Raw genomic sequence first — 8592 nt, 5'->3', positions numbered from 1 at the left:
CCCCCCCCCCCCCCCCTGCCCCTCCAGTCAACCCTCATTATTCTACAGCCAAATATTTTAAATAATCACTTATCAGTCCAGAGCACCTGCTGCCATTTTTCTGACGTGGAAACAAGGCTGAGACTCAACTATGTATGGAAAAATAGGATCTGGGGTGCAGAAAAATGGCAGCAGATACTTATCTATCATGCCATACCATCAGGGAGCATGTGATTGGTCCCAAATTTATTCTGCAGCAGGACAACGACCCCAAACATACAGCCAATGTCATTAATAACTATCTTCTGTGTAAAGAAGAACAAGGAGTCCTGGAAGTGATGGTTTGGCCCCCACAGAGCCCTAATCTCAACATCATGGAGTCTGTCTGGGATTACATGAAGAGACAGTTTTTTTTTAAAGTCCCCCCCATACATACATGCATGCAAACAGGCGTCGGGTGCGCATACGTGTGAAAACGACGATTTCGCCCATTACGCCGCACATGTCACATATCGCCGCAAACGTCGGAATGAGAGCAATAATTGTAGGGCTATCAATCACTGATAACACTAAACTGATGAGCGGTAAAAGCTTTTAAAGCGTCACCTATGGTCAATTTTGGGCATGGTAATTTTTTGCGATTTTGCGGGTGCGCGCAATTTTAAAGCATGACATGTTTGGTGTCTATTTACCCGACGTGACCGCGCTTTTTATATTTTACCAAAAATATGGGTAATAAATGGGTGTGGTTACTGAGGGTGTGGCCACTGAGGGGTGTGTTCACTGAGGGGCGCTGTAAAGCTTTCTCGCACAGGGCGCCTAAAGGCCTAAGGCCGGCCCTGTGTGAATCCTCTGGTGTTCAGCAAGTGTAAGCTTATAAAAAAAGCACATGCCACATTCTGAACATATAAATGGTTTATTTCCTGTGTGTATTTTCTGGTGTTTAGTAAGATTATAATTTTGTGTGAAGCACTTCCCACATTCTGAACATTTAAATGGTTTCTCTCCTGTGTGGAACCTCTGGTGTATAGTAAGCCTAGAACTTCGTGAGAAGCACTTGTCACATTCTGAACATTTATAAGGTTTCTCTCCTGTGTGAGTCTTCTGGTGTACAACAAGTGAATATTTAGAAAAGAAGCACTTGTAACATTCTAAACATTTAAATGGCTTTTCTCCAGTGTGAGTCTTCTGATGTACAGTAAGTAAATTCTTTTTAGAGAAGCACTTTCCACATTCTGGACATTTAAATGGTTTCTCTCCCGTGTGGATCCTCTGGTGCTTAGTAAGACTAGAATGTTCGGAGAAGCTCTTGTAACATTCTGAACATTTAAATGGTTTCTCTCCTGTGTGGATCCTCTGGTGCCTAGTAAGATGAGAATGTGCGGAGAACCTCTTGTAACATTCTGAACATTTAAATGGTTTCACTCCTGTGTGGCTCCTCAGGTGTTCAGCAAGATAAGTATTACGTGAGAAGCACTTTCCACATTCTGAACATTTATATGATTTCTCTCCTGTGTGAATCTTCTGGTGACTCGAAAGACTAGAACTTTGTGTGAAGCACTTGTCACATTCTGAACATTTAAAAGGTTTCTCTCCTGTGTGCATCCTCTGGTGACTAGAAAGATTAGAACTTCGTGAGAAGCACTTGTCACATTGTGAACATCTATATGGTTTCTCTCCAGTGTGAATCCTCAGGTGTTCAGCAAGATAAGAATTATGCGAGAAGCACTTTCCACATTCTGAACATTTATATGATTTCACTCCTGTGTGAATCCTCTGGTGACTAGAAAGACTAGAACTTCGTGAGAACCACTTGTCACATTCTGAACATTTAAAAGGTTTCTCTCCTGTGTGAGTCCTCTGGTGTTTAGTAAGACCAGATTTTTCTGAGAAGCACTTGTGACATTCTGAACATTTAAATAACTTCTCCCCGGTGTGAATCCTCAGATGAATATTGAGTTTTGACTTACAGGTAAAACTCTTCTGGCAGAGGAAACATTGGTGCAGTTTCTTAGTAACTTTGTTCATTTTGCGTCTCTGTTTAGCTGTGATTTTTTTCCCGCAGTAGAAGTTGAATGGCTAATTCAGGTCATTAATTACCTACATGAGAAGTGAAAATAAATGTTTACACACAATCTTAATATAAACAACAGACTGAGGTCAGATATTGAGTTTTGAGAGTTTAGAAATGTAAGACTTCCTAACTGCACACAGCAGATTTACAGTATGTAATAAATATTATCAGATAGTGGCAACGTTTTGGGGTCATGTAGGATACAATTATGTGAAACAACAAGAGCAGTAGAGGAGGACCAGTCTGCAGTGCAATACCAGAGGTTGGCACTGGATCTAGCGGCTTTCCTCCAGATATGCTCAGGGGAAACCTCAGCTCTTCCAGGTCCAAGAAGACTAAAGTCCTCTTGGAGCATGCCAGAAATCCTTTGGAGGATGAAAGGTCAATGGATAGCCAAAGTCACCAGGCATTGGTTTTATGCCGCTTTGCTGTCTTCATAAGGCCCTGAACAGGCCAAAATATTCTTGGATTTCCCCTAAAGGTGACTGACTTCTAAGTAGCATCTGGCAACTTCTGTAGCCTGGATGAGGGAGCTTGTTACTACTCAATGGACGAGTTAAAATAAAAAATGCAAGTGGCAAGTCTGGCTCCAGCCCTATACTGCCATCAGTACTACCAACTGGGTTAACTTGCCCCCAGTTTATCGATGTGGTGTAACATAGATGCCACCAAATTACATAAGTTGAGAGTTTAGAAATGTAAGACTTCCTAACTGCACACAGCAGATTTACAGTATGTAATAAATAATATCAGATAGTGGCAATGTTTTGGGGTCATGCAGGATACAATTATGTGAAACAACAAGAGCAGTAGAGGAGGACCAGTCTGCAGTGCAATACCAGAGGTTGGCACTGGATCTAGCGGCTTTCCTCCAGATATGCTCAGGGGAAACCTCAGCTCTTCCAGGTCCAAGAAGACTAAAGTCCTCTTGGAGCATGCCAGAAATCCTTTGGAGGATGAAAGGTCAATGGATAGCCAAAGTCACCAGGCATTGGTTTTATGCCGCTTTGCTGTCTTCATAAGGCCCTGAACAGGCCAAAATATTCTTGGATTTCCCCTAAAGGTGACTGACTTCTAAGTAGCATCTGGCAACTTCTGTAGCCTGGATGAGGGAGCTTGTTACTACTCAATGGACGAGTTAAAATAAAAAATGCAAGTGGCAAGTCTGGCTCCAGCCCTATACTGCCATCAGTACTACCAACTGGGTTAACTTGCCCCCAGTTTATCGATGTGGTGTAACATAGATGCCACCAAATTACATAAGGACACTATCCTATATGGTGGGAGCATGAGCAGTAGCCAGCTGCTGTAAATGTGGCACAAAGTTTACTGTTATAACATGGATGCTCGATAAAGAGGGAAGACATGTAAGAATACCCTGTGAGGCCCAGGGAACTCAGAAGAACAGTGCTTAAGCCGTGTAAGGGGTTGAAGGTTGACAAAATATAGGCTGCAATGAGTCTATAGAATACCCAAGCCGTCACTGACCCGAACCTACGAGTAGTTTGCAGGAGGGAAGTAAGGTGTTGACATCATGGTACAACCCTTTAAACGACTTGTCATGGGCTTGGTGCTCTATTAACTAGTCACCCCCAAGTAGTTAGCCTGTAACTGTGTAGTTGCAGCCCAAGACATGTAATCCGTTAGGGTTGCACTGAACTAAGTACTGTAAAGTTATACAATTGCCTAAAGTAGTAACTCAGGGATATTTCAATACTAAGATTACTAACTATATCACAAACCAGTGATACTAAAGAGTAAAACTGGTAGTTCTGTAGATAGTATAGTTACACAGTCCATAGAGAACGAACTGTGATGAAATGTAGATGCTGAGAGTCATACTACATCATAACAAACAATGCTTCCAACCAAGTGGTAATCAGCTATCCTGTACCTTCATGGCTATATAGATACACAAGGTATGAAATTAGATCACACAGTTACTGAGGTTCATAACTACGTGACAACCAATAATACTTTTACCAAGACGGGATTGGTCAGTCTGTAGATGGGGAGTTACAGAAACCAACTAAGAAACAAACCCATTACCGATTCCTGGCTACATCATATCTGATGATGCATCACAAAGAAATGGTAAATCCCGTCCTGTACAAGTACTCTCACAGAAGCAGTAAATTGGGTATGTCGGGGACAGTATATTAATACCTACACATGAGGTATGTACAAATACTGAGATCCGTAACGGCCTCATGAACCAAAGATGCTGTCACTAAAGCAGTTGTTTGGTTATTTTAGAGACAGTATAGTAATACCAGCTCACAAGGTATACACCAGGACAGAGATTCACTGCTACTTCATGAACCATGATGGTTCCACTAAATCAATGATTTGGTTATTCAGAGACAGTATAGCAATACCAATACATAAGGTATGCACAAACACTGAGCTTCATAACCATCAGTGAATCAAAGCAGTGAATTGGTCATCTTAGGAGGCGGCATATTAATTGATGCGGTACCGTAATTAAGTGAACTTCCTTTTACTTGCCTGTTAGAGCATGGAAGCATAAAGACGCAAATCCCACAGGAGGGTAGATGCTGGATGAGGTTACTTTATCTTCAAGGCTTTACTTCCTTGGCAGATATGAACAGCCTCTAAAGCTTTTATGAGACTTAAAGGAGAACTATGGGGTCAGGGCTTTTCCACATAGTTCTCCTAAGGGTGACGGGAGGACACAAACTAGTGTCCTCCCGTCACCCAAAGCTCAGTATACCGCGAGCTGCAGCTTGCGGTATACTGAGCTTTGGGAGACAGGAGCACACACTGGGAGGCCCCTGCAACTAGCATGCAGGCCTATAGAGAAAATAACAAATGATTACGATGCTACTGTTAGGCCGGAGGAAACACAATAAACTGAGGTGGTGGGGCTGTACCGCCCCTTTTATTTTAATTGTGGATGATGCGTTTCCTGTTTGGGTGGGTGGATTCTCTCTCTCAAGTGCTGCCCTGGAAGATGACTTGAGCGGTTAATCTGTGCATGGGGATCATGCTGCTCATGGGAGTGTCCATGGTAATGCTGCAGTCATTGTGCTAGACCAGATAGAATGCCGCCCCTCTCTTATAGTCATCCCTGCTCATATGTCAAGGGGTGGCATCAGCTGCACAACCCCATAGGGTATGGAATCAGTCTGTCGCCTTGTGCAGAGAGCACAGGGAAGCTGAGGAGACTTGGGCATGCGCAGAGGGCTTGGGAGCTGGCGTGCAGGCAGCTCTGCTATTAGCAGCCGGCATATGCACTGTAGTTGCTCCTGTAGCCTCATACAATGCATGAACCACATTCAGGCAAGTGGAGGGGAGAATGGCAGGGGCTATGTCTGGGGGACTGTGAAGCACACAACAGTAGATGCACTCTGTATCAGTTGGTCACAGAATGGATCACAGAAATCAAGTGGTGCTCTGCCTATACACTCCTACCACTTCCTCTATATCACAATGCCTCATGGGATATGTAGTCAGCTTTCTCTGCCAGGATATGACACACATTGGTTACTTAGATCCTCCATCTGGCTGCAGGAAGGACTGATCTGTACATAGGAGGGTGTGACATCACTGCCAGCTAGAAACAAGGATTACAAGAAAAGTAAGAACAGGGAGACTTTTTTTTTTTTTTCAATTTCTCATTTTCTAGTGGGTCCTCTCATCCTCTTTCCCCCCACTCCCTGCACGGGTGCTGCCAGCAGCTAAGCAGCTGATATGGAGGCACCCACACATGCGTGTTCCCGCAGTGGCTGTGTGCGTCCATACACATACACAGCCCCGCAGCGGGCGGCACCCCTCCTCTTTGCCCCACAGGTTGATTGACGGCAGAAGGAGCCTATGTCTCCTCTGCCCTCAATCTCCTTCCCCAGAACCAGGACTTTCGGGAGGGAGGTTCGCGGTCACTTTTGTTTTCACATATGCTTGCCAACAGTAGATATATGCGAAAGCATTAAAAAAAAACAACTAACAAATGGGTAAAAAGTTACCTGCGTCTCCACCATTTGTTCCCATCTGAAGATTGGAAGATTCTCGAGCATCCGTGCAGGATTATGGGGCGGGTAAATGCGCATTAGAGATCTGCGGCGGGGAGAAGAGGAGAGGCTCAGTGTAAGTCAATGCACACAGCCGGGAGCGTGCACGTCGGACAGACAACGTGGGACACAGAAGACACAGCGGTCAGAGCTGGATCAGAGGACAGTACCAGTCCTGGAGGGACTCTTGAAAACTACTGGAAAGAAAAAGATGATCGGATCAAGAGGCATCATTTAATGTAAATCCTTAAAGCTGCATTGGGGGGAGGGGGATTGTGACTTTAATGTGACTTTAAGAATTCACAGCTGTGTGGAACTACATGGTGCAGCAACATACGCGCCGTTTTATTATGATGAGGCTCAATCATGGTCCCGCCAGAATCACAAGGCCAGGAAGCGTCTTGGCCGCCATGAGGGAGGAGACATCTGAACAAGAAGGGACCCCAAGTGTTGGAATGTACAACACCAAGAAACCAAATTCTGCACCCCAAACTTTGTAGATGTAGGGGAGGCTTCCCTCCTAATCTGCGTTTAGCAACCGGAACTTAGGGAACTAGAGGAGAGGCTGAATCTGTGCGGCAGGCCAGAGGAAACCAGCAAGGTGAGGGTAAAATAATAACAATAAATCATAGTAACGGCAGAGCCGGCAGTGAGGACAAAAGAGAAAATTCTGCCTCTCTGGGGCTGTTTTCATGTATAGTATGACCAGGCCTGTGATTTGGTGAGCGGCAGAGCTATGCCCATGTGTATGCTGCCATGCTTGTGTGAGGAAATATACATATACACAAGTGAAGGTCGAGCACTCACAGGTCTTGTAGCAGGAGAAATGACAGTAAACAACAAATATTTAAGACAGAGATTAAAGGATTACTTCACCTTTGTTACTCTAAACCAGGGGAAGCCAAACCTCGGCCCTCCGGCTGTGGTAGAACTACAAATCCCACAACACACTCTGCCTCTGGGAGTGATGCTTGTGGCTGGCTGAGTCCTGCAATCAGGCCCGGCGCTACCGCAAGCCAAGTCAGGCAGCTGCCTTACGGCGCTGCAGGGTGAGGGCGGAAAAAACAGGGCATTTTGACAAGTACTCAGGGGGTGGGGGTCGGGATCGAGGGGGGGCGCAAAAAATCACCTTGCCTACCTTGTCTAGAATCCTAGCACCGGCCCTGCCTGCAATACCTCATGGGACTTGTAGTTCCACAAAAGCTGGAGGGATAAAGTTTGGTTACCCCCCAAGTCTACACCTCATTGCAGCAGCTCTTACGTCTAATATTCATGTCCATATTTATTTCTCTGACATATGTACGTACCCCGGTGTTCAGATCTCCTGCATGTTCTGGCTCTTCTTACAAATGCAGCTGCAGAACTTTCCTTCCTGCTTCCAGTCATCTGAGACTGTGGTTTAGTGTCCTGATAGGAGACTACAAGTCCCAGAATCCAATGCACAGGGGGAGGGGGGAGAGTGTGTTCATGGGAGCTTCTCTCTGTGAGGAGAAGACGAGGTAATACGGCTTCCTCCTTCCTGCTGCTGTGACAGGGGGAGGGGAGCCTGAGGACACCCATGTCTGGATTTACCTCATCTCATCTTCAGCACAACAACCTCACTCGTCTCACATCATAACCATGATAAGAACGCTGATTATTACAGACATAGAACTCTGCAATGTAGAACATTTATGGTGGAAACATGTATAAGTACAAAGAAAATAAAACCATATTGTCATTGTGTGCAGCGTTATATAGGACAAGACACTGTCTGTTATCAGATATATAAAACTCCAAAATAGGTTTCACTCTCCCTCTATATCTCTCTCTGTTCTCCCTTCCTATCTGTCTTTCTCTATCTCTCTGCCTCTCATTCTGGGGGAAATTATGAAAACTGGAGCAGACAGAATCTAAAGCAGCTCCCCCTGGCAACCAATCAGCTTCTTTCTGTTGTTAAGTTTTGAAAATGAAAGAGAGAAGCTGATTGGATGCCATTTCCCTTTCTCCCTCTCCCAATTCTGCCGCAGGGATCAGGAGGGAGGAGGATAAGCACCCTAGCATCCCGGCATAGGCACAGTATAAGCTCCGGGTCAGTAGCGGGATCCACAGAAAGTAAGCTGGACCCACTGTATCAACAAGTCCCATCTGATCCCAAGTCCCTCTTAGTTACCACAGGGTTCAGACGGGAGGGGACCCTCCTCTCCAGGGTGAGCCCCCTAGCCTCCACCCAGTCTCCCCAGATCCAATCAAACTTGTGTATGCAATTCCGACTCATTTAAGTCAGTTTGTAAAGGGGCAGCATATTGCAGGGCCGCTTTTACTGGTCAAACGGAGGTAGAGCGAGGAGAGGGGTTTATGAATCCTGTCTCGCATTACAAATCGTTCCACACAGTCAGATTCAACAGTCATTGGACCAGGGAAGTGGGCCCTACAAGCATGTTGCAGCTGTAAGTATCTAAAGCGCATAGTCGGGGGGAGATTGTACAGAGTCCGGAGTCTGTCAAAGCCCAACAGCGCCCCCAGAAG

General features: G+C 45.3%; 1 pseudogene; it reads right to left on the bottom strand.

The window, feature by feature from the left end:
• Positions 1–8592, bottom strand: part of LOC108799616 — a 47111-nt pseudogene that overhangs the window by 26406 nt on the left and 12113 nt on the right.

This window comes from Nanorana parkeri, unplaced genomic scaffold (assembly GCF_000935625.1).
Source record: "Nanorana parkeri isolate BGI_ZX_2015 unplaced genomic scaffold, ASM93562v1 scaffold1771, whole genome shotgun sequence".
Taxonomy (NCBI): domain Eukaryota; kingdom Metazoa; phylum Chordata; class Amphibia; order Anura; family Dicroglossidae; genus Nanorana; species Nanorana parkeri.
This window is presented reverse-complemented; position numbering and strand designations above follow the sequence as displayed.